Below are 25,339 nucleotides of genomic sequence, written 5' to 3'. Positions count from 1 at the left end.
TAAAAAATGGGGTACAGAGCTAAACAAAGAATTCTCAGCTGAGCAATATCAAATGGCTGAGAAGCACTTAAAGACATGTTCAACATCCTTAGTCATCAGGGAAATGCAAATCAAAACAATACTGAGATTCTACCTCACACCAGTCACAATGGCTAACATAAAAAACTCAGGTGACAACAGATGCTGGCAAGGATGTGGAGAAAGAGGAAAATTCCTCCATTGTTGGTGGGATTGGATTGCAAGCTGGTACAACCACTCTGGAAATCAGTCTGGAGGTTCCTCAGAAAATTGGACATAGTACTACCTGAGAACCCAGATATACCACTCCTGGGCATATACCCAAAAGATGCTCTAGCATATAACAAAGACAAATGCTCCACTATGTTCATAGCAGCTTTATTGATAATAGCCAGAAGCTGGAAAGAACCCAGATGTCTTTCAACAGAGGACTAGATATAGAAAATGTGGTACATTTACACAATGGAGTACTATTCAGCTATTAAAAATGATGACTTCATGAAATTCTTAGGCAAATGGATGGAACTAGAAAATATAATACTGAGTAAGGTAACTCAATCACAAAAGAACACACATGGTGTGCACTCACTGAGAAGAGGCTATTAGCCCAAAAGCTCAGAATAGCTAAGATAAAATTCACAGACCACATGAAGCTCAAGAAGAAGAAAGACCAAAGTGTGAATGCTTCAGTCCTACTTAGAAAGGGGAACAGGAGGAAATACAGAGACAAAGTGTGGAGCAGAGACTGAAGGAAAGGCCATCATCCAGAATTGCCCCACCTGGGGATCCAAACCCAGATGATATTGGTGATGCCAAGAAGTGCATGCTGACTGGAACCTGATATCACTGTCTTTTGAGAGTGTCTGCCAGAGCCTGACAAATACAGAGGTGGATGCTCCAAGCCAACCACTGAACTAAGAATGGGGTTCTCAATGGAGGAGGACTGAAGGAGCCGAAGAAAAACAATAATATCAACCAACCAGACCCACAGAGCTCCCAGAGACTAAACCACCATCCCAAGAGTACACAGGGAATGGATCTACAGCTCCAGCCACATGTGTAGCAGAGGATCACCTTGTCAGGCATCAAAGGGAGGGGAGGCCCTTGGTCCTGTCAAGGCTGGATGCCCTAGTGTAGAGGAATACCAGGGCAGGGAGGTGGGAGGGAGTGGGTGGTTGGGTGGGGGAGCACCCTCGTAGATGCAGGGGGAGGGTGGATGGGATGGCAGGTTTCTGGAGGGGAAACAGAGAAAGGGGATAACATCTAAAATGTAAATAAAAAAATATCCAATGAAAGAAAAAAAACGTTGGCGCCCAGAGAGGGGCTCTGATAGCACTGCTGCTCCTCCGGCTGTTGCTAGGTTACCTGTTGTTGGTTACCTGTTGTTGGTTGCTAGTTGCCAGTTGAAGATATCCTGATGACAAAGATCAAATTTGCCTCAAGAAAATTGATGCCCCAATCAGAAGGAAGTAGTCTAATCAATACCTTCATTTCCTCTAGACTTCTTTCTCCTCTACCTAGTGATGAAGGGAAGGAAGGCGTAAAGATGAGGGTAGTAGAAATAGGAACCCATCAAGTAGTAAAATATCCAGCTACAAGTGCCCATATGTATACCCATGAAAGCACACAAAAACAATTAATTTAAAAAAAAAAAAAAAGCAGATGTTCCCAACCAGATTTTGCTATTTCACTTGTGATACCGAGAAGCCTTATCAAAAAACTTCCACAAACCAAAAGCTTCCTTTGTATCAACAGATGCACCAACAACACGGAGCCACAAGCCAGTGTCCTCCTGGGAGCTACACCTCGATACCATCAGTGTTCAGAAGCAGAGAACATAGAGCCATCGCACTGATCCTCGGAACTCCTTGAAACAAGGAGGATTGTCTTGCTGACAACTCCACCCTAACACAGCCTAGCAAACATTCATTTCAGCAGTTTCACAGAAAGTATTTTGGCATAAAATATCTCTTCGATTAACTTTCTTTATAACATAGATTAAGTAGCTTAATAAAACATTGCCTTTGGTTGATCTAGTTCTGCTGTCAGAACCATCTCTGTTTTCTGCTTCAGCTCCTATCACATGATATATTTCATGCATGTTGCAGACACACAGCTATAGTGAGCATCACATGGACCCTGGTCTAGTTACAGAGAAGAAACCAGAAATGCAGAGCTGATTGTGATAGAGGACCTGGTTTTTGAAGGTAATTTGTAAACACTGCGTTGTTCTTGAAAATGATAAACCACATATTTTAAGCTTTTCAATGAGACGTTATATAAAAGATGATCCTCAATGAGGGAGCTCAAATCATACAGAAATTTCATCCCCCAATCTGCTGCGTTTATGAGATGATCCCATAAAATTGCACCACTACTGGGGTATTATGCCTTAGCTTCTGTTGTATACACTTGATGTTTGTACAACGGCAAAATTGCCTAACAGCCATTTTCAGAACACATCTCTATAGACAGACATTGTTTCTTAGAACTTGCCACCCTTGTAAATAACAGAGGTTGAGGACTACAGAAAAAACTATTAATGGTGGTGACTTAAACAAATAGATATCTGTCCCACAGAATGGGGATGGAAAGAAAGACAGACCAGAACCAGTCAATACCAAGTTCCTTGTAAAACTCCAAAGCTTTGTCACCCTGCATACATGAACTCTGTTGTTATGCTTGTCATCTGTCTGCAGAGGGTGATCCCTCAGCTTCCTGTCTGGAAACCTGACGAAGGCTGCATTAGTTGAATGCTCCCTTTTGGGAGAAAAGTTGATGCTTTCCTGGCAACTTAGTCCAAAATATCCCACTCATCTCATTACACAGTTAACAGCATGGGCATTGATAGACCTATAGATGACTAGGCATGAGGTGTCAGATGGAAATGCTATTAGATATGGAAAATGGTGAGAGGCAAAGAGTCCCCATGGTAACTACGTCGTCCTCTTAAAATTAAATCTGTAGGACAACCTGACTTGATTTAAAAGTTTTCTTTGCTATAACTAGTGTGTGTGTGTGTGTGTGTGTGTGTGTGTGTGTGTGTGTGTGAGAGAGAGAGAGAGAGAGTGTGTGTGTGTGAGTGTGTGTGAGAGTGTGTGTGTGAGTGTGTGTGTGCATGTGTGTATATGTGTGTGTGTGTACATCTGTGAGTGTATGTGTGTGTGTTTATGTGTGTGTTTGTGTGTGTGTGTTTGTGTGTGCACGTGTGTGCACGTGTGTGTGTTTGTGTGTGCACGTGTGAGTGTGTGTGTTTGTGTGTGCACGTGTGAGTGTATGTGTATATGTGTGTGTAGGTGTGTATGTGTGTGTGTATGTATGTGTGTGTGCATATCTGTGTGTGTGTGTGTGAAGAGAGACTGAGACAGAGAGACAAAGAGACAGAGAGGCGAATGGGGTGTCCGCATGCAGCAGAGCACGTGCATGGTGAGAGGGAAACAGTGAGGAGTCAGCTCTCTTCCTCCGCCATGGGTTCCCAGGCTCACATTCAGGTAGTCGGCAGGGTTGTGAGGCAGTAGCTTTTGCTTGCTGAGCCATTTCTCTTGCTCCCTGATCTATTACACTGTTAGGCATATATTATTTCTAGTTAAGTAAACCAATAATAAAATAATATTTCAATGTACTTGAAAAACTTGAAAAAAAAACATTGACGGTACTCAGACACATAAGCAGATTATTTTTCCAGTTTGCTTTGTTGCTGTTTATTTGTTTATTCACTTTACATCACTGTTGCAGCAACCCCCTCTCCCAGTTCCACCCTTGCAAACCTCCCCCATTATTCCTTCCCCTTCTCCTCAGAAGCCCTGTTGGGTACCACCCCACCCTGGGGCATCAGGTTGAAGCAGAACCAAGCACATCCTCTCCCACTGAGGTCCAACTAGGCAGTCAGCTAGGGGAAGGGGATCCAATGGTAGGCAACAGAGTTAGAGACGGCCCCTGATCCAATTGTTAGGGAACCCTTATGAGACCAAGCTACACATCTGTTATAAATGTGTAGGGAGTCTAAGTCCAGCCCCTGCATGCTCTTTGGTTGGGTGGTTCAGTCTCTGTGAGCCCCGCAGGCCCAAGTTAGTTGACTCTGTAGGTCTTCTTGTGGTGTCCTTGACCCCTCTGGCTCTGTCAGTCCTATCTCCCACTGTTCCTCAAGACTCTCCATCTCTGCCTGACGTTTGGCTGTGGGTCTCTGCATTCGTTTCCATCCATGGCTGGATGGAGCCTCTTAGAGTTCTAACTGTGTTTACTTTAACAAACTCTGCTATAACATAGGATTCTCCTCTCCAAATCGGTACGTTAAACCACCCACCAAATTCATCCTATTCTTGTTTTCCAACTGCCCATACCCCTACAGATGAAACCCAGGAAAAGCTGGGCAAAGGCTCTACCACTGAGCTCTTTTCCAAGCCTACGTTGTCATTATTTCGATGATCCACCTGTATCTGGGAATATCAGCTTATGCCACCAGTCCTAGACAAACCATCACTTCCTTTAAACTACCTCTTCCACGGTTAGCCTGCCTTCACCCAGCATTTCCAGCCACCCATGACTCTTCTCTACACCATAATATGACACTTTCCCTCAGGACTCCACTGTAGATTTTAAATGAAGTCATCTCCCATTAATGTTTCATCTTTCTTTGTATTTTCTTAGAAATAGAGGCTTTTGTTGTTTTTCTTTTTGGTCCATACAGGGAATTTCACATTATCTCGCAGCGCAGGGGGGCCTCTGTGAGTCATGTGGGACACTTTCAGAGGCCATGGCCCTAGTACAGCTAATCCGGCCTGCTCAGGGACGCAGGGAGAACTGAGACTTTCAAAAACCAGAGGAACGAGAGAGGGCTGAAGGTGTTGGGGCCACATCTGGTTTGCCTCAGTTTCCCCACCGGGCACAGGAAGGTGAAGTCTGAGGGTCTTGGGAAAGTAAATTTAGTCCCTCAGAAAGCCTTTGCTTACCCAATACCTTTGAGGGGTAAACAAAACGCAAAACCCCTTATTTTCTTTCATTGAAACTGCCTGCAATTTCCACAGGCTCGCAAACCACAAACTGACATGAAAGAGGTGAAGGAACCGGAAGCTCTTTGGGGACAGGCTCTCCCACGGCCTACTAGGAAATGCACAGCCTCGCTATCCCACCAAGGACACCCATGTTCCCTGACTAGTGGGTCAATCCTCAGAAGACAGTGAGGCATGGTGGGTGAGGAGGGAGCATAGATAGCACAGACCTGTCATCCCAGCCCTCGGAAAGCTGAGGCAGGAGGATTGCAGTGAGTTCCAGGCCAGAGAGAAATACAAAGAGATAACTGGTTTCAAAATACAAAACAACGCAATGAAAACCCCAAAACCCATTCAGGGATGCTGACCCAAGGCAGGGAGCTGGCACCCCTGGGTGCTCAGTAGCTGGCTTCCTCCTGGCAGTAGGGCAGGTACTCAGGGGCCTCATCTTGGCCATTACCCCCAGTGGGAGCCCCATCAGCTGCAGAGCCTTGTGGGCAATACTTGGGGTTTATATCTGCTGCCCCAGTCTAAAGACCTGGCCACTCTGGTTGGCGCCATGCGTGTACCCCATCCACAGGAACATGGAAGAGTTGTCGCACCTGTCTATGCCCAGCTATGACGGCTGGCACACTTAAGAATGCCCATCTGGAGGCTGACGGTGCAGTAGTCCATAGGAGGCAGGATGTGGTTCTTGGGGGCATAGAGAGTCTCCTGCTACCATAGGCTGTCATGCCAGACTGGCTGGCACCTTTGTTGGTGTCCATCTGCAGCCCGACGACACATTGGTCGGCCTTCATGGTGGCATCATCAAAGTTCCTCCCCTGTTTCTTTGAATATTTGACCCCAGCCCCTTGGTCTTGTCCTTTCCTGACACCACAAGTAGAGACATTTGCACCTATGTCATATTCCCGCTCTCCAATAAGTCATTGGCTTCAAACAGTCCACAGGGCTCATGCCATAGCTGACCTTGGCCTTGATGAAGTTGGAGAGGTTTTCTAGCTGATGCCAGTTCTGCATAGAGTGGTTGATTTGGGGGGTGGGGCCTGGCTGCAGCTTGTATATGAATATGCATAGGATAACCCCATCTTTCAGACCCTTCCAAGTCAGGGCAACTGGAGAGGACTGTGAGTCCCTCTATCCAACTTCGGAGTTCGGCTTACTTCTCGGGTGTCATATTTGGGCAGGAGCCAGCTCTTGACCCCAGCCAAGAGCCCATAGGACAGACACTTGTTGAACTGCCTAGAGCTCATGGCACGGGACCCCAGCACAGGACAAGCAGACCGGAGGGACCAGCCATGTTTCATCTTTCTCTGCCAGCCTGCCTGTGACATTTAAAACCATGACATCCTCTGGTGAAGCCTTTCATATTCATCACACCGTTGTCTTGGAAGACCTCAAGATCATGACCTTGTGATTCAGACTCAGAATCCATTCCAAGCCACACTGTCATCCATCCGGGTCCTGGGATGCTTGTGCTCTCACATGAAGCAGTACAATATATGCACCCTCTCTATTCTCCAAGTCCTCTCTAGGTTACGTAGGCTAACTAACATGAACCTAGGGTGACGTAAATAGCTGCAGCTCTTTATCACTGAAGAGCGCATAACCAGAGAGAAGTCTGCACACATTGAATACAGACATAATTTCTCCCATTCAGATATTTCTGACTGGGTGTTGGCTCGTGGGCTCCAGATGTGGACTCTTAACGATACAAAAGGCTGAGTATCTTGTTCACTGTTCCCACACAGTCAGTAATGAGAAAATCATTTAAGCAACCTGTGCTTGTGTTTTCTCATTTGCAGGAAAAGGACAAACAGTCCTAACTACTTCATGGGGTTGCTGTGAGGGAATCAATTAGATAGCCTATTAAAAGGATTTAACATAGAAACTAACACAGTTGGTGTTCCACGACTCCCTACCAGCTCTTAACTATGTTTCTTCTCCAGCATATTCCCACCCTTCTAGAAAGCATGGAAATCTGTACACTGGTAGAACGCCACTGAAACATGCTCACATGATTTTGACGACAGCCTTGTGCAGAGTTTGTTTTGAGACAAGCACATAATAACAGTAACTCCATATGGGCTCATGTGATTTTCCCCAGTAATTCATCTAGTTTACAAATTCTAAAAAATTTCTGCCCAAACCCTGTGTGATGGTCTACATATGCTTGGCCCAGGGAGTGCACTATTAGAAGGTGTGGCCTTGTTGGAGGAAGTGTTTCACTGTGGGGGGGGGTGGACTTAGAGACCCTCCTCCTAGCTGCCTGGGGATGCTCAGTCTGTTCCTGGCTTCTTTTGGGTGAAGATGTAGAACTCAGCTCCTCCTGCACCATGCCTGCCTGGATGTTGCCATGCTCCTGCCTTGATGATAATGGAATGAACCTCTGAACCTGTAAGCCAGTCCCAATTACATGTTGTCCTTTATAAAACTCGTGTTGGTCATGGTGGCTGTTCACAGCAATAAGACCCTAAGACACCATGGATATGGCCCCTGAAAGTAACTAGAGCTCCAAAACCCTTTGTCATGACTGTTTTCGAGGTAAACAGTTTCCTTGTTTTCTGTTCTTGTAAAATAATGTGAATATAAGCGTTCATCTTTACTGATTTCTTACTGGTTTATTTCCAGTTGGGGGTGGGGCATCATATTTGAAAGCTAATTCCCTCGAACACATTACCGACTCCCTTGATTTCCTCTTGCCAGCAAATCTGACAAGCATGCTTCCTGACGAGCAGATGAGCAGGGAAGGACCTGATCTAGGGGTTCTCGCTCTCACTCTATGTCCGCACTGGCAAATTAATCAGAGCCCTGTAGAATCCATTTGCTCACCTTCCATGAATCTATTTAACTAACTCACTGGCCAGTATATGTTTACCCAATTCATGCCCATAAGCCCCTGGGATTTTATATAGTAGCTCACAATGATGACCCAAGAGACAAACGGGAAAGCTGGTCTAATGACGCACCCCTGTAACCCTGTGCGATTTGGAGGTGGACTTATACAATCTGAACGCAAGGTCATTGTCCTTTTTATAGAGAGTTTGAAGCTAGCCTAAGCTACACAGGACTGTGTCTCAACAAAATTAAAAAAAAAAAGAAAGTAAGGAGGTGGGGGACAAGCCTTGGAAGAGTGCTCTAGACATTTTAAAACAGGATAAGATAGAATAAAGACTTTCTTCCCTGAAAACAGCAAAGAATGTGTTTGACAAAAAGCAATTAAAATTTTGTATCACGTTTCAGCTGCTTAAAAGCAAAGATAATCTCTACCTGAAACAAATTCAATAAACAACTCTAAATAGCATGATTTCTCAAAGCAGTTTTTTTCCTCTTAGAAAAATTTCAGTACCTGTGGTGGTATCAAAGTTGCCCCTGTCTAAGTGGACACTAAAAGTCATTATGGTGCTGAATGACTCTACCTTTTTATTTGTAACAGGATAAGAATCTCGTAATGCACATATGTTCACTCACAGTAAAACCTCAATATCAACGGATGTCAGCAAGGAGTGATTGATCACAGTTCACAAGGTACTTTTCTTATGCAATTCATCTCGTTGAATTAATTCTCCAGGAAATTCTGACACAGAGCACACTGATATGGAACCACGATAAAGCCTTTCTTGAGCATGTCATAAATATCAAAGGCACGGGCGTAACAATAGCAGGATGATCTGATACAATGAGCAAAGCCTTCCTCTTTGTCAGAGGCATCCACAGGCAGGCTCATGAGATGGCTCAGTGGGTAGAGCACTTGTCCCTTAACCCCGAGAGGCTGAATTGAAAGCTGAAAGCCATAGCATGAATCTGTCATTATGGTGCTACCTCTCAGAGACGGACGGAGGCAGGAGGATGCAAACAGGTTCATAGGCCTGCCGGACGGAGATTTGCAGCAGCAAATGAGAGAACTTAACTTAAACAGGGTAAAAGGCTAAGACCAACACCAAGATTCTTACAGGTAATTTTAATTACTTTGTAGGTGACCTTAATCCCGTCAAAGTAATTTACATATCTCCAAGTAACATAAAACTAATTCTTTACCTCTTCACACAAGGAAGAATTCTAAAAATTCTAAATCTTATGAAACTCTCTCTTAACTGAATGGGAAAAAAAAATTTTTTTTTTCAGAATTTCCGGGAAAGAAATAGGAAGAAAGAGAAGGCTGAGAGAGAACACGGTACTTGTTTAAAATAGAGGAAGCTGGGTGTTGTGCTGCACACCTTTAATCCCAGATCTGGAAGGCAGAGGCAAGTGGATCCCTGTGAGGTAGAGGCCAGACTGGTCTACACAGTGATTTTCACATTGACTTTCAGGCCAGCCAGAGGCAAAGAGTGAGACCCTGACTCAAAACAGAAAGAGGGTAGGGAAAGAGGGAGAGGGGAAAGAGGAGACAGAAAGGGAGGGAGAAGAAAGAGATGAGGAGGAGGGGGGCAGGAGGGACTGGGAGGAGAGGGAGGTAGGGCACACACAAACCTTAAATTAGTGTACTTATGAAACACTGCCACCTAGTGGGAAAAGACGACAGATAAAGGTCTGAAAAGGTTTGCAAGAATTCCATGGCACTTTTCAGTTTAAATAGAAGTTAATCTTCCAAATAGAAGCTAATCTTCGTGATACCTCAAGAAATCCAGCTGTATTTGTATCAGAGGTGGAGTCCATGTTTACTTAGTAGCAAAGCTGATGGCATTCTGTCCCCATCTCCCCCGTTCATCTACAAGGCCACTCCCCAGGAGTCTGTGAATCCTGCTCTTCTTGTCCAACCTCTGACCTCCACACAGGTTTGGACTCAGATTCTGAGACAACCAAGGTTCCAGGCATGCCCAATGTGTCTCCATAACCCAGCCTGAGCGAGAACTTCATTGACTTGAAAATTCCTGGAAGACTTCTATTGTGTTCCTTTAAAAAGTTGTAAGATTTGGTTCTGTTTTTAAATGTTTTCTGTTTTCAAATGACTCCTTTTTAAAAATCGGAGTTCTGGACAATGTAGTATTTTTATCTGCTGTTACAAACTTAGCCCGGTGGTGAGTGATAACACTGAAGAAAAGACAGAGTGCATGAATACTTCTTCAGTTAGATCCTGAAAAGAAACCTTCTCCAGTTTGTCTATTCATCTGGTCTTTAATGAAATTTCCAAGAATTGTTTCAGGCTTCAAGACATGCTGGGATGGTACTATGTGTTCCCACATGGTGGGAAGATAATTTTTTAAGTTATTTATTTAGATGTGATATGCAGACAGAAAGGTCTTTATAGTGCTGGGAGTATAGAGCCTGAGTCTGAGATCCCATTCCACACACTCCACTATATCACTACAGACCCGTCAGAACCGCTCGTGTCTGGCTTATTGTACACATGTGCAAAGTTGTAGCTAGCTAGGTGAGAGCATCAGGGCTTGTATGTTCAGTGATGTCTAGAATCCACATACTACTTAACTAATTCATAGACTTCCGAGTCATAAAGAGTTAAATGGTTGTCGACAGACAGGAAGTGCACAACTCATACACACAGAAAAATGTGAGCGCCATACAATGCCAAGTAGCCTTGTAGCTCATAACATTTGCTCCTGCTGGAAAGGGACAAGGTGTCTCTTCTTTCTGTTAACGTTGAAGGTTAAGTTTCAACACCGGAGGCTCTGATGAAAGTTTTTCCACAGAATGCTATCAGTACTGGTCAGGCACGAGATAGAAAGTGGACATCCACTTCGAGAGTGCCGCTAATGGGCCATGGCAGAAGCACATAAAGATTTTTATTTACAAGATTTGTGGTGGGGAAGCATGCTTGTTGGCTGGGTTTGTGAGGTATGGTCTCCTACAGCTTAGGAGCTTGCCTTTGCATAGTGAACCTCCTTTCTTAATATCCTATATACTGGGATTACAGGCATGCCGCGCCAAACATGGTTGTCTTTTCTTTTTCTTTTCTTCTTTTTTTTTTAGGGGAAGTTATGGTGATATTTTCTCAATGACTAAAATTAAATTCAGGGAGTGATGGGAACTTTTAGGACAAGAGATTGAGGTCTGCAGGGTGACTGCAGGTTTAGGACACTGATTTGCCCATAGTCCTCCAGCCCTGGACTAGGAGGAGATCATTTAGGAAGAACTCTGGGATAGGAACACACCAAATTGCAGACAAAAGAAGGTGGCCCAAAGTGAAGGAGACACGAAATGAGAGCAGACAGTCTAAACTTTTTGCTACCTTATGAGAGCTTATGCTTTTTCTGTAGAAGCAGCTTCTACTCAAAGGTCTAAGAAAGCATGGAATTTACTGAAATAAGCAGACTTTACACTTGTATAGCATTTTGCCTTCTAATCACAGACTATCTAGTTTCCTTTCTTTAAGAGGTTTGGTTTAGATTATGTCTTTTTACATCTTTATTTCCAATTTCATTGACTCATGCATGGAATCTAGGTATCTTTCTCTAACTATAGAACCTCTTCATTCACAATCAAAAGGCAGGTAAATCAAGTGAAAAATCTTACGTCCAAATTCACAAGCAGTAACACTGAAAGCTATTTTACACACAGATACACACATGCCGAGTCCAGCTCAGCCATGTAAGCAACAGAATGACATGGTTCCCGCCCATAGAACAAAGCCAGCAGGGCATGGGCCTCTATGAGTGTTGATGGTTGTTGTGGCTGTAAAGTTTGTCTGTATAATACTATACAAATTTTCATGCTCCTCTTTCGAGGAATGTCTTCTCTGCCCAGGATAATGACTCCATGATAACATGACATGAGTCCAGATAACAGAGACAGCATGAGTCCAGGAGATAAGGGTGTATCTAATGTCTCAGCAAAATGGTAAATGCTATGACCTTCAGGAAAGCCCTGAAGGCTGTGGGAAAGAACACGGAAAATATGAGTTCAAAACTCTCAACTATGCAAAACAGAAGGATGCAATATGAATTATAAGAGGGGCTTCGCCGACGCAGAAAATCAGAGGCAACTGCACCATGAGCCAGCTTGTCAGAAAGAAACTATGGGGAAAGAGATAAAGAGACTGAAGAAATGGTGATCACAGGGCAAGGTCCCACCCAGCTAAGGCAGGCAGACCTCAATTCTTTTGCAGTGTTTTTAAAAAATGTACTTGCTGTCCTTTTCCTAAGAATCAAGGGGCTAAGGTCATGGAATGCTGATTTGTGGGGTGGTCAAGGGGGAACCTGGAATGTCTGAATTGATATGTAAATAAAAAGATGAGTTTTTGGTCTACATGAGATGAGCTAGCAGAGAGCGGTTCTTCTGTTTTAAATTTTTATTTTTTAAAAGAGAGCTCAGATGTCTGGAAAGCTCTGGAGGTGAACAATGCTCTTACAGAATATATTTTAGTTGGAAAATCCATGTGGAGAAGGAACACAGCTCTTTTAGAATGTGTCTTTTTTTTTTTTTTAGAATTTTTCTAACAGTATTTTTGACCTTGACTGGAAATCCCAAGAATTACTTAGAGGAGCTGACAAAGCACTTTTAGAATGCTTTCTAGCAGCTATCCGGAGAAACGTGTCTGAAGAACAAACACAGCTCTTCTAGAATGTTTTCTGGCTTTCTGATTTTGATTGAGAAACCCAAGAATAACTTTTAGACTTTTCATAACAGGATTTCTGACTTGGTCAGAAAATCCATGAGCTGTCCAGGGAGCTTTTAGAATTTTTTACTAGCAGAGAGAGGTGTCTCAACAACAGAGAGCTATCTTAAGCTGGAAGCTAGCTGTCTCAACCAGAGAAAGCTGTCTTGAGTAAAAGCTACTGAGAGGCCAAACCTACTCCACCTTGGGATGAAGGACCCTAGTTCTTACTGAAGTGTAAGAGCTATTAAGAAGCTTGGCTTGGTAGAAAGTAGGTAGGTTATGGGGTTCCTGTGAAGGACCCTAGGAGCTTTTGCCAGCCTTACATCCACCACTTCAGGTCAAGATTAGGCCAAGTACCAGCTTCCCACCTTGAGTCAATGGTAGGTAGGCCAAGTTCCATTCTCCACCCACAGTTCTTGGGAGGAGTGGGGACATTGTTGATCCTCTCGTCCCAGATAAAGTTCGAATGCATGTCATATGCTTGCTAGCCAGTAGATTCAAAGGTCAATATGCTTAGCCAATAAGTTTAAACTGTAACCTTGCTGATGTAACCTGTATCCCTAAAAACTAAAACCCCTATAAAAACTGCTTGTTATAGCCATTCAGGTCACCTTCTAATCACTCATCATGAGGGGCTGATTAAAGGTCGACCCTGATATGCTGGAAAATAAACCTCTTGCGTTTTCATCAAACTCCATTCTCGTGTCTCACTTGGGGGGGTCTCCTGGTAATTAAGACTCACTTCAAGCCTTATAGGGACAGCCTCCATCTTAAGGAAAATAAAAGCCTATGAACTTGACCTGCAACAGAACCCAAGCTGTACCCAAGTACCAGGAAGGACCCCACGGCTTGTCCTTGGCTAGAGTGACTCCCTAGCTACTTCCTAGCAACAGTCCATCAAAGATTAGTCTGATTGGTTCAGATGTACTTTCAGACCATTCATAATTATATATGGTCTTGCTTTGGAGCACCCACTTGTTGGCCTACAATAGTTATTCAGTTAGATACTTGCCAGGCTAAACTACCCTCCCTTGCTCACCATTTCCTATAAAACCATGTCCTCCTAAGAGCTCAGGGGTGCACCCTCCCTTTCTGCTGTCAGAGATGGCAGTGCGGCCCAAACTCAAGCTTGTAAATAAAGACCCTAACCCATGTGATTATATCGGAATCAGCGCCCTAGTGGTCTTTTGGGGTTTATGAATGCTTCCTGGACATCACAATCTTGAGCAGACCACAGAGCCAAGAGCTATTTATAGGAAGCTGTCAAGGGAGTCATCTCAAGCAGACTACAGGCTGTCAGCTTGGACCTACAATTTGACTTCAAGTTATTCTTTATGCCTCTCCCAGACATCCCTTCTCTCAGGACTTCTGACAAAGCCAATTGAATCCTAAAAATTTTACTCTGATTTACACACACACACACACACACACACACACACACACAGCTTTTAGGTATTTTCAGAACGAGCATCCATCTTATCCAATCTGCCTTGACTACAAAGCAGACATGAGAAGACCCCAAAAGTCACAATTATAAACCCACAACTACATATTCAGTGGATCTTGTATACAAAGTTTAAATTCTTGTTCATAAAGAGCATTCATATGCATTAACTCATTTGCCTACCATAATTATTTTGAATTTTAGTTAAACTAATGCCTTCTACACTTCTTCAGAATTACCTCTAGCTCAGTACTGAGTGAGCAAAATTTATGATACTTCTAAACTTGAGATGGTATAACTAACAGTATAACAACTGAATCTAGTTTTTCAAGTGTGAGAGAGTCTGGACTATCAGATCGTTAAGAATTACCAGGTTTGAAGGTCACTAAGAATGGACCCACCCTCGTAAGAAACAGCCTGGGAAAACAAGAGTTGAAATCGTAAGGTTTTGATTCCCGGTCAAAAACAAAACAAAACAAAACAAAACACACACACACACACACACACACACACACACAAAACCAAGACAAAACAACAACAACAAAACAAAAACCAAGATCTGAATCATGTCTTTGGCTCTTGATGAACACAAGACATTATAAATTACCCCCAAAAAAGATAATAAGATTATCGTCTAGCATGAAATCTTCAAATAAAGAACAAAGACAAACCACAGTCCCTTCCCTTAAGAGGTAATTCAAATAAACCTGCCATTCACCAAACACTAAAATACCACCACAGATAGCCAACTGTCCAGATATTTTAGAAAATACTATGAAGCCTACCTATACATGTAGGTTAGCACAGTGGTCTCTCAACCCTTGGGAACATTTTCCTCTACAATTGTCCCTTCAATCACTGCCAATTCTGATCTCCTGAAAGTATTTTTCTCCACAGTAGACTCTCTGGCCCTTCAGCACTCACCCTGGCAGCGCTTTCCTCTGTAATTATCTCGTTAAGCACTGTCTACCCTCACCCTTAAAATGACCCTACTTTACTCCACAGTAAGCAGTACACTCAGCTCTCTACCCAATAGAGCTTCCTCCCTGAAGCCATATGCACTCTAATTATGAGAAAGACACCAGGAACATTTCCAGAGCACCTGATAAGAACTCTTTATAACTATGAAGGTCATGTCAGAGATGAGGAAGGCTGCCTGAAGCAGTTAGTGTGCTGTGGTAATATAATTGAGATTCTTCTCTCCCATACTGGCCTCAAACTCACTTCTGTTTCCTGAGTGCTGGGATCAAAGGTGTGCTCCATGAGCTCCAAGAATGAGTTTCTGAGTAAGAAAAAGTAAATGGGGTTAAAAAACAAAACTTGGATAAGTATACACTCTCATTAATAATATATACATAAATATCAGTTCCTTCCTTTTTATTTTTATTGCTTATTTTATTTATTTACATTTCAGAGATAATCTCCCTTCCTGGTTTCTCCTCTGCAAACTCCCTATCCCACCCCCCCTCCCATCTGCTTCTATGAGAATGCTCCCCCACCTACCCACTCCCGCCAAGTGTCCTAGCATTCCCCTACACTGGGAAAATGAGCCTCCACAGGACCAAGGGCCTCCCTTCCAGGTGATGCCCGACAAGGCCATCTGCTGCTACATATACAGCTGGAGCCATGGGTCTGTCCATGTGTACTCTTTGGTTGGTGGTTTAGTCCCTAGGAGCTCTGGTGGGGGGCAGGGGGAGTTTCTGGTTAGTTGATATTGTTGTTCTTCCTGTGGGGTTGCAATCCCCTTCAGCTCCCTCATTCCTTTCCCTAACTCCTCCATTGGGGTACCAGTGCTCAGTCGAATGGTTGGCTGGGTCCATCCACATCTGTATTGGTCAGGCTCTGGCAGAGCCTCTCAGAGGACAGCTATACCAGGCTCCTCTGTCAGCAAGTACTTGTTGGCATCAGCAATAGTGTCTAGGTTTGGTTTCTGTAGATGGGATGGATCCCTAGGTGGGGCAATCTCTAGATGGCCTTTCTTTCAGTCTCTGCTACACTCTTAAGACAGGAACAATTATTACGGGGAATAATAATTTTGAGATAGGTGAGTGGCCCCATCCCTCAATAGGGGGCTATGCCTAACCAGGTTCTATTTCCCCTTTGTTGGGTATTTCGGCTAATGTCATCTCTGTTGGGTTTTGGCCTCTTCCCTGGCATGTGGGACTAATGTGTTTGACGCTCCTGGGCTCCTTCAGTGTTTGCCCCCTGCAGAACCTTGATGCATGTGGAAGCTTTTGTTCTTAACAAAGGAACATCTTGGCCTTTTCTGTTTGGCCGATGGCCAGTTACACCTGGGGGTGTAACACCAGTGAGTCAGTTCCTGTTTTTTTTGTTCATGTTTTTATCCTGAGGGAATAAACTTGTTTTTCCACTGTGCTTCCAGGGGTTTTTCTACCCAGTGGACTTGGTGTACATATACTGTGAACCTCAGTAAAGCTTTAGTATTCTCATAGCATGAATGACCCAAGTCTTTGTCTTTTCTTAAGTCCCCCAGGCCTACTCCTGGTTCTCAGTGGCTACCCATAGTTAGGAACCCTCCTCCATTGCTGTTGGGATTGCAAGCTGGTACAACTGAAATAATAAAAAATACAGCCAAAAAGTCAGAAGTTTAAAAATGCAACCTTACCCCTAAGAAGCCCTAAATACCTCAAATTCCAGACCCTGCTCTCTACCTGTAAGTAGGTAAAAGGTCACATTTCTTGAGCCTGCTCTCCCAGGAACTAGATAAAAGAACTTAAGATAAGGCCCTTAAATATTCGATTCCCGACCTAGTAAAGATAACAGAAAGCTTCTCCTAGGAACTAGCGGACCATAAAGTTAAGCGATCTTGAGAGACAGGAAACTTCTCCTTGTGATTTTTCACATGACACCATCCCTGCCCCCTTGGGTTGTGGCTTCTTCCTTTAAATACCCCTTCTCCCAGCTACTGGTCGTTGAACTCCTGAGCCCCTGCGTGGGATACGAGTCTCGACCCCAGTGCACTGGTTCCTATCAATAAACCTCATGTAAATTACAGCAAGGACAGTCTTACATGAGTTCTTGGGGGGTCAAGTCATCCCAAGACTTGAGTGAAGGTCTCCCTGCTCCGGGGGTCTTTCACAATCACTCTGGAAATCACTCTGGAAATATTCCTCTGAAAATTGGACACAGTACTACCTGAGGACCCAGCTATACCCCTCCTAGACATATACCCAAAAGATGCTCCAACATACAACAAAGACACATGCTCCACTATGTTCATAACAGCCTTATTTATAATGGCCAGAAGCTGGAAACAACCCAGATGCCCTTCAACAGAGGAATGGATACAGAAAATGTGGTATATTTACACAATGGAGTACTACTCAGCTATTAAAAACAATGACTTCATGAAATTCATAGGCAAATGAATAGAACTAGAAAATATCACCCTGAGCGAGGTAGCCTAGTCACAAAAGAACACACAAGGTATGCACTCATTGATAAGTGGATATTAGCCCAAAAGCTCTGAATACCCAAGATACAATTCACAGACCATATGAAGCTCAAGAAGGAAGACCAAAGTGTGGATGCTTCAGTCCTACTTTGAAGGAGGAACAAAATAATCACAGGAGGTAAAGGTAGGGAGGGATCTGGGTGGGAGTTGGGGAAGAGGGGCAGGATAAGGTGTGGGAAGAGAGGGGGGAAAAGTTCAGAGGGTCAGGAAATTGAATGGAGGTGTATAGTAATGAGGGATGGGAACTGGGGGGTAGCCACTAGAACGTTCCTTCCTTTTATACAAGGGTGGCAGATCAATATGAGATGTTAACAGAGACTCACGATATATAACATATAGCGTTCTATATATTATAGTGTTCTATAACATATATTCAGGAGGTTCTCAGAACATCTAAAGTTATACTAAATAGTATATTTTTAAAATACAAGCAACATAACCCAAAATGTTTTTTAAATCCACAAGTGAAGTTCAGTTATATTACACACAAAAAGGGTAGGAATTATTTCTCACAATGTCAAAACACATAATATAAACAACACTTAGATGTGACACACTTATGGGAACCAGAAGGTAAGGTTTGTAGGCATACATTCAGTATGGTCAAGAATTTAAAGAATATGAACAAATTTAGAGAGAAAGAAAATACTCAAGGTAACTGAATAAAACATCTGGAGATGAAAATACAGGATCTCGGGGGCAATGCCACTGTCATGATTGATAGCGGAGAGCTTTCTCCTCAGTTTGTATAATAAAGAAATAAATATGTGCCTCAGTGTTGGCCTGGGGACCAAGGATGATTTAATGAGAAGCAAGGGAGAAGTCACTGAGGTGAAGCCACCTGGGAGACACCTAATAATAGCATCCATCTCTTCCGCTTTGTGTTCTGTTCACCCATCCCCTGGTCACTGAGCAAACGAAGAACAAGACACAACGTCCCTGCCCTGGTAAAGCTCACAGTGTGGTAGGAAGGCCCATGTTACACAAAAATTGTACTTGTGTTTGGACATTTGGTCCCCAGTCCGTGGTCTGTGGTTATGTAACATCTGAAATACACAGCCATACTGGAGGAAGTATGTTGCAGGACCCACTTCAAGGGTTTATAGCCTTACGTCACTTCCGGTTCTTTCTCTTTTACATCCTGTGTGTGATCCACCAGCTTCCTGCTACTTCTGTTGTTCCATGCCTTCCCCACAAGGAGGAACTCTATCCCTCTGGATTCACAAGGCCTAACAAACATTTTCTTCCTTAAGTTGCTCTTGCTTGGATTATTACTACGGCAACAGAAGACAGATAGAGATAGCCAAACGTGGCATCTGTGGCCAATTCTAAACATAAAAGAAGTGGATGGGAGGAGAGACAGTATACTAATCCTTCAGCTCTCTAGATAAAAGAAACTCCTAAGACTAGTAATAAAAAGACTATTTCTGTCTTCTTTTAAATTCCACAGGAGGCAGCTCTGATGGTCAGAGCAGGGCTCTGACAGCCATCTTATGGGAAAAATCAAGGAATGGCAGTTAGACTTCTCATTTGACATTTAATTTTTCTTTTCTCTAAACATAGGCTCATGAACTCCTAGCTTGGTGGAATCAGATTCAGAAAATGAGGCAGAGTCTGGAGAAAGTAAACCCAAGGGAGATTTTGAGAACTGAAGAGGAAAAGCCTTATGCAAGCTTCTTTTAGCTGGCTATGTAAATTAATAGATACTTAGACTAATTCACATTGTAAGTTCCCAGTACTTACAGTTGCAGAGTTCAATGCAACCACCTGTGGGAGTTAATTTTGACTGTCAACTTGACAGACTCTAGAATTACCTAGGAGGCACACCTCTGCACAGACAAAATAGCTGCATAGGAATTTCTAGAGTAGGTTAGCTAATGTGGGAAAAGCAAATGTAAAATGTGGGCAGCATCATTCTCCTACATTTCATAAAAGGGAGAAAATTAAGCCCCATCATTCTTCCCTGTGCTTCCTGACTGTGATACAATGTAACCAACTGCTTCCTGCTCCTGCCTTATGCCTTAATGAACAAGCCTTCCTCCCCTCCCCATCAGCTGCTTTTTGTTACATATTTTGTCACAGTAACAAGGAAAGTAACTGAAACACAACCAGTGTGACTGTAAACTGTAATAAGCTGTAATATGAGGTATGAGGTAAAAGAACAGATAAGTAGAATGAGAAGACAGTAGCTGGGCTGGAAAGATGTGAACCATCTTAACCTTTGGTAAGGTTAAGAGCACTTACCACTCTTACAGAGGGCCCCGGTTCAATTCCCAGGACCCACATCAGGGAGCTCAAATCTCCCTGTAGCGCCAGTTGCAGGAGAACTGATTCCCTCTTCTGGCTTCCATGAGCATTTAGACTGTGAACAGTATATATAATCTCATGCAGGCACAAGCATACACAAAAAAGATAAATCTTTTCCCAAAGATGTTAAGGAAGACTTCTAGGTCAACAGAAAAATGGGAGACCTAACAACTAAGCACATGCCAGCCTGGAAAATCTCTGAAGGAAAGCTTTCACGCCTGCATCCCTCTACCACAGCAAAAGGCCACCACAAAATGAGTGCTCTCAAATGCAACAGGGCAAGGCTTGCTGGGAAAGATCCTGGTGTGAGTGAGGTGTGGAGATCGGCCCCAGCACACTGAGGTGTCTGAGGCCCAGCCCAATAGTCATATAATAAAGGTAAGTAGGAACTCTGCTCAGTAACAAGCATCCTACAGTTAAGTCACAAAACAGGTGCTAAGATGGTGGAACAGCTATCAATACCCTAAAATAGACACCTGAGCTTAGCCCAGACAGGCTTCCCTTAGGAGGCCTAACAACATTGCTCAGAAACCTCGTGACTTAGAGGCTCTGTTAACTGGGTAATAGCTTCCTCATTCCCCAACCCCTCACCAGCAAGAAAACGTCTGTCAATCACGAAACTTATCAGATGACTACACACACACACACACACACACACACACACACACACACACCCCTGACCAAGTAAGACCTCTGTTTTATCTTAAAAAGAAAAATTTTCTGGTGGGGGGAAGGACCTGACCTTATGCCTTTAGAAACCCTACAACCCCAGTTGGGTTGTTGTCCCTTTACTCTAGAGAGACAGCCCTGTGGAAAGCTTTCAGGGCCGCTTGGCAGGAAGTTGAAATTGGACCAGGACAGGAAGTAAGCTCAGAGAGGAATCTGATTTTAGGCTAGAACAAAGAAGTAGGCTTCAGGCAAGAATATGACTTTGGGCTAGGACAGGGAAGTAGGCTCAGAAGTCTTGGTCATCCTGATAAGTCCTCAGAAACAGTGATCACAGGACTTTGTTTATTGCCTTGCTTGTTCCTTGACTATGTGTATTTATTGTCTTGCTTGTTCCTTAACCTAGAACTGACCTTATTACTTGCATGTCATTAAAATGGTATAAAAGCAGACTAGGAAAAAGAATAACCCCCCCCCCTCAGCCTCAGAACTGGCTGGGGTCCTGCTACAGTGTTGTCTAATTGTATTTTTTTCTTTTTAATCCTCCCTCCTGCACTGGAGAACCTGTAGACTGACTGAACTGGCTTGGTCACAACCCAGCAATCTTTTCCCCCTGAGATGTATATTACTTAATGGTTTTTGCTGCACATGCTTACAGTTGGTGACTAAACTCATTCTTCCCTGTGGAATTTACCATCTTTAACTCCACATTTCCTGTTGTCATTCCATTGTTTCTCCCTTAGATCTTCCATTTGCCTCTCCTCCCCTTCTGTTAAGTGTCTTTTTTCTTGGAGCTGCCTGTTCAACTTTCCCCTTCCTGTAAAGTCATACTGGCATGCCAGGTCATCTCCCTGTGACCTCTTGAGCACCCATCACCTGGTCAGGACACTCACCCCTCATGATCTGAACATTCTCTTGATAAAACCATGATCTTCTTGGGATTCACTCTAGTTCAAGAGTCTGTCTAATGGCACTTAACTTCTGCCCACCCATCCCATCTCCCTTCTACCTCTCTACCTGCCCCCTCTCTTCTCTTGTTTCTTTCTCCCTCCCAGGGCCTACCTGGTCATGTTCTGCTCCTGACCCTTAGATGTGTAGAGAAAACCTCTCCTGGTTCTTCTCTATCTTGCCTTTGCTCTAATCCTGGAATTTCTTTACTGCTACACTTTCTACAAGAAAGTGTAGTATCTAATTCTTCTAATACAAAACTCATCAAAAGCTTCAATTCTTTTTGCCTGTCTCCTTAAATCTCTTTCCTCACATGGATTTGGAGATATCACCCGTTCAACTTGCAAATTCTCAGAGATCTTAAAAATTCTGCCACCACATGGGGAAGTGGTCCAAAAATACCTTATATCCCCTCTCTCTGTTTCTCATCCCTTCCTCCTCCTTCCCTCCTACCATATCCATCAGATTCTCCTAGCAAAGGCTAAGTCTCCTTCTCTACCCAATCAGAACATAGACCCCTCAGCCCGTCTCCTTTAGACTTTGATACAGAGGACAAGGTCCCATTGGGGCCTCCCCAGCACAGTTCACTGGCACCTCCCTTGTGTGTCTATAAGACAGAATGTATTTGTTAAGCTTTCCAGGTTGTCTAATTCCATCTACAGATACATGAAAACTAGTTTTGGGTACGTGGACCACTGGAGCCAGTCATAGAGAGTTTCAAATGTCTTTTTGGTATATTAAAAAAAAGTCACATGCTGTTTTCCTCTACTAAAAAGCTAGCTCTGGAGATAGGATTTGGTCTGCACACTTTAGACCCAAGCATATTTACCTAAAAATTATTTATAAAACCTTTGTCCTGGGTTGGGCTTGCATCCTGATTCTGTAACAGGGAGAAGGAAATCAACAGAACATCCCAGGAAAGAGATATGTCATATCTGAGAACAGTTAAGAAAGAAACTATTTCCAATATGGGCTACTATTATTTATCTCATGGTATTTACATTCTTTTAATCAACAAAAATGCAAGTATGATTACAGATGCTCAGTGTTCTAAATGTTCTTCCTTTTCTTGTTTTTATTTACTAAAATGTTCCTCCATCCATAGCCACAGATACCTTTAAAACTTTTGCTTTAAAACTTTAACATCAACTTACCCCATCCTGGGATCTGAAAGAACACTGAGGTAAAATAACCCCCATCAAAAATTACCTTAAAATTTGTAACAAAAGAGAATATATAGTTTAAAAAAAATCTATGCACAAGTAATCTTATTTTGCTAAAGTGTGCCATATATGTAACGTGGATCTAATTCTTGCTTAGGAAAAAATTAGTTTGGGGGAAAAAATTTAAAAGGCTAAATGATGGTCCTCAAATCCCTCAGAGAGATCTGTCGAGAATGACATTTAGTCCTTAATAGGCAGGAGGAACAGGAAAACACCATAAAGGCCCCCCCTGAGATAAATACCAGCTTCTAGCAGCTGCCCTGAGGCCACCTCTGAAGAAAATGGGTCACTCATGGACCCCACTTGCAGCTTGCTTCAAGTGTAGCAACACTGGTCACTGGGGAAAGAACTGACATCATCCCTTGCTTGCCACCATGACATTATCTAAACTGTGGATAGGTGAGACATTGAATAGTTAGCTTCCCCTCTTTATCTCTTCAAAGTAGGTCAGTCCCCCCAAGTTCCTCCTCTACAGGAAAACCTTCTGGGCCTAGAGACTGAAGACCAACACTGCCCTAGGACCTCAACCTCTAACAACACCACCAAGGTTACCACAGAGGCACATAGGGTAACTGTAAAGATAGAGAGTAAGTCTCTGTCGTTTTTTAATACTCTGACAAACATCTTTCTCAGACCTCTGATGGGTGTAGATGGCTCCTATAGCTATAGGACCTCTCCACTGTACCCTCTGAAGCTAGCTGATAGTTACGTCTTTTTTTTCATACCTAGCTCTCAAACCCATTACTGGGCAAGAATATCGGCTAAACTAAGCCTTTCCCTTACCTTCATCCATTCTTTCAGAATTTTCCTTCTCCTCCTAGTCTCTGAGGACAATACCCTCCAGTTCAACTTTCTTTTAAATACAAATTCAGCATATTTTCCTATCTTATATTATGCAATTAAATTATGCCAGTCTTGTGGAGGTGAGAACCACAGAGATGTTTTGATAGATGAAATCTTTTTAGTGTTCCATCCAGACAAACTAAAGTTGAATTTCTTTTTAAAGAGACGTCATCATTGCTGCTGTTCAGATTAATTGTTTAACCTTGGGCGGTAACCTTCTAGTTGGCTCGACCAAATACGAAATATTAGCATTGTGTGGTAGGACACATTTATTGCTCTGTAGACATGATTGTAGTCCCTACATACCTGAGAGCCCAGCCTAAGAGTAGATTGGGTTTGACTTTTGTTTAAACTAAAAAGTGCACTTTTTTCTCAGTGTTTAAAACGAATGGGTAGAATGTAATTCTAGTAAGGTCTAAAGTAGATATAGTGGAGCAAAGATATTATAAATAAAAGAGTACTTTAAACATAAAATGTTCTACTTTGTGAATATGAGAGTACAGAACAAAGATTTTCTCCACCCATTTATCTCCTTCCTTTCAAATAAATCATAGTTTACAATTGGTAGATTTGTCTAAATTCCTTTGCCTTTTATGTTGCATTGGGACAGATTTGGCTGTAGTTTTATTCATCTGAGATACACTTTAAGAGTTTGTTTTCAGGTAATCCAAATGAAAAAAAAGATTTATATTCTTGACTATATATTAGCCTCAGCCTAAGATTTCTTTGAAGTAAACACTTGCCAGGAACAGAACTGACGATTCTCTACTTGCTGATTCCCTAACATATGCTGTGTTGTGGTCTTGACGGATTCCCCTTTTCCCTTTCTAGGTCTTCTTTTAAAAACCAGTTTCAGTACTAAGGTATACAACTGGATGTTTTTTTCCTGATGATACAATGTCAGGAAGTTTTAATACCTAAGAACTTCTGACTGATCTCAGAAAGATGATAGACTGAATACTCCTATTTTTGTCTGGAAGTCCGGCAGAGTTGTGTTGTATGTTTGGTGAAGGGTTTTCTCTTTTTTTGTACTTTATATTTTAAATAAAATATTTTTAGAGTCTTTAATGAAGATGAGGAGCACACCTTCATATTCCACAGTGATAACTAACGTGTCATAAATCCAAGCCGTGTGTTATTTCTTAAGGTTCTATGAGACCATTACTCCTACGTGGCTCCTGCTTTCTGACTCTACTGCTTCCTTAACTCGCCCTATACATCAAGGAAGAACTTCCTATGCTCCTCTACGCTTCTTCAATTCACCCTATCCACCAAGGGAGAAAGTTACACTGCGCCCCAAGTCACACACAGAAACCGATAGACTGTGGCTTTATCATGACTAGGGTAAGTTTGGCAACCTTAGTAGTTGATAAAGGTCTGGCTGCGGGGTAGGGGGTAGAGGTGGGGCCTGGGGAGTGTTCACAGTTTATATCTATCTCAGAATATCTCTACCCTGTAGGCAGACACCATCCAACCTACCACTCCTCCAGGACCAGCTCACCTTCCTAGCTTCAGTGGTCCTATACAACTGAAGGGCTCTCAACTTGTTGGCTGCCAAAACAGGAGGCACTTGTCTGTTCTTCAACAAAATATATGTTGGTCCTGTGTAAATCAGTCTGTCTAAGTGGAAGAGAGGGTTAAAAAGCTCACATAAACTGGCTTATAAATCTCGACCTCCATGGACCAACTCCAACACAGAATCCTCAGTATATCCACTCTGGAGTCCTGGTACTTAACCTCTCCTTGCCCCACTGGTCTCTATCCTTCTCATAATAATAATTGTTCCTTGTCTCTTTAGATTTTTTTTTCAGAAACATCTGTAAAACTACTCAATGGTTAGTGAACTGGAGTCTTTTGACAAAATTCCCTCAG

The 25,339-nt window shown here is 43.0% G+C and overlaps 1 protein-coding gene and 1 pseudogene across 1 annotated transcript in view; both read right to left on the bottom strand.

Moving 5' to 3' along the window:
- Epm2a (EPM2A glucan phosphatase, laforin) overlaps positions 1 to 25,339 on the bottom strand; it is a 126,081-nt gene that overhangs the window by 84,368 nt on the left and 16,374 nt on the right. The window lies entirely within an intron of this gene.
- On the bottom strand, positions 1,392 to 15,439 carry LOC134484942 (calponin-2-like; annotated as a pseudogene).

Source organism: Rattus norvegicus, chromosome 1, assembly GCF_036323735.1.
Source record: "Rattus norvegicus strain BN/NHsdMcwi chromosome 1, GRCr8, whole genome shotgun sequence".
Taxonomy (NCBI): domain Eukaryota; kingdom Metazoa; phylum Chordata; class Mammalia; order Rodentia; family Muridae; genus Rattus; species Rattus norvegicus.
This window is presented reverse-complemented; position numbering and strand designations above follow the sequence as displayed.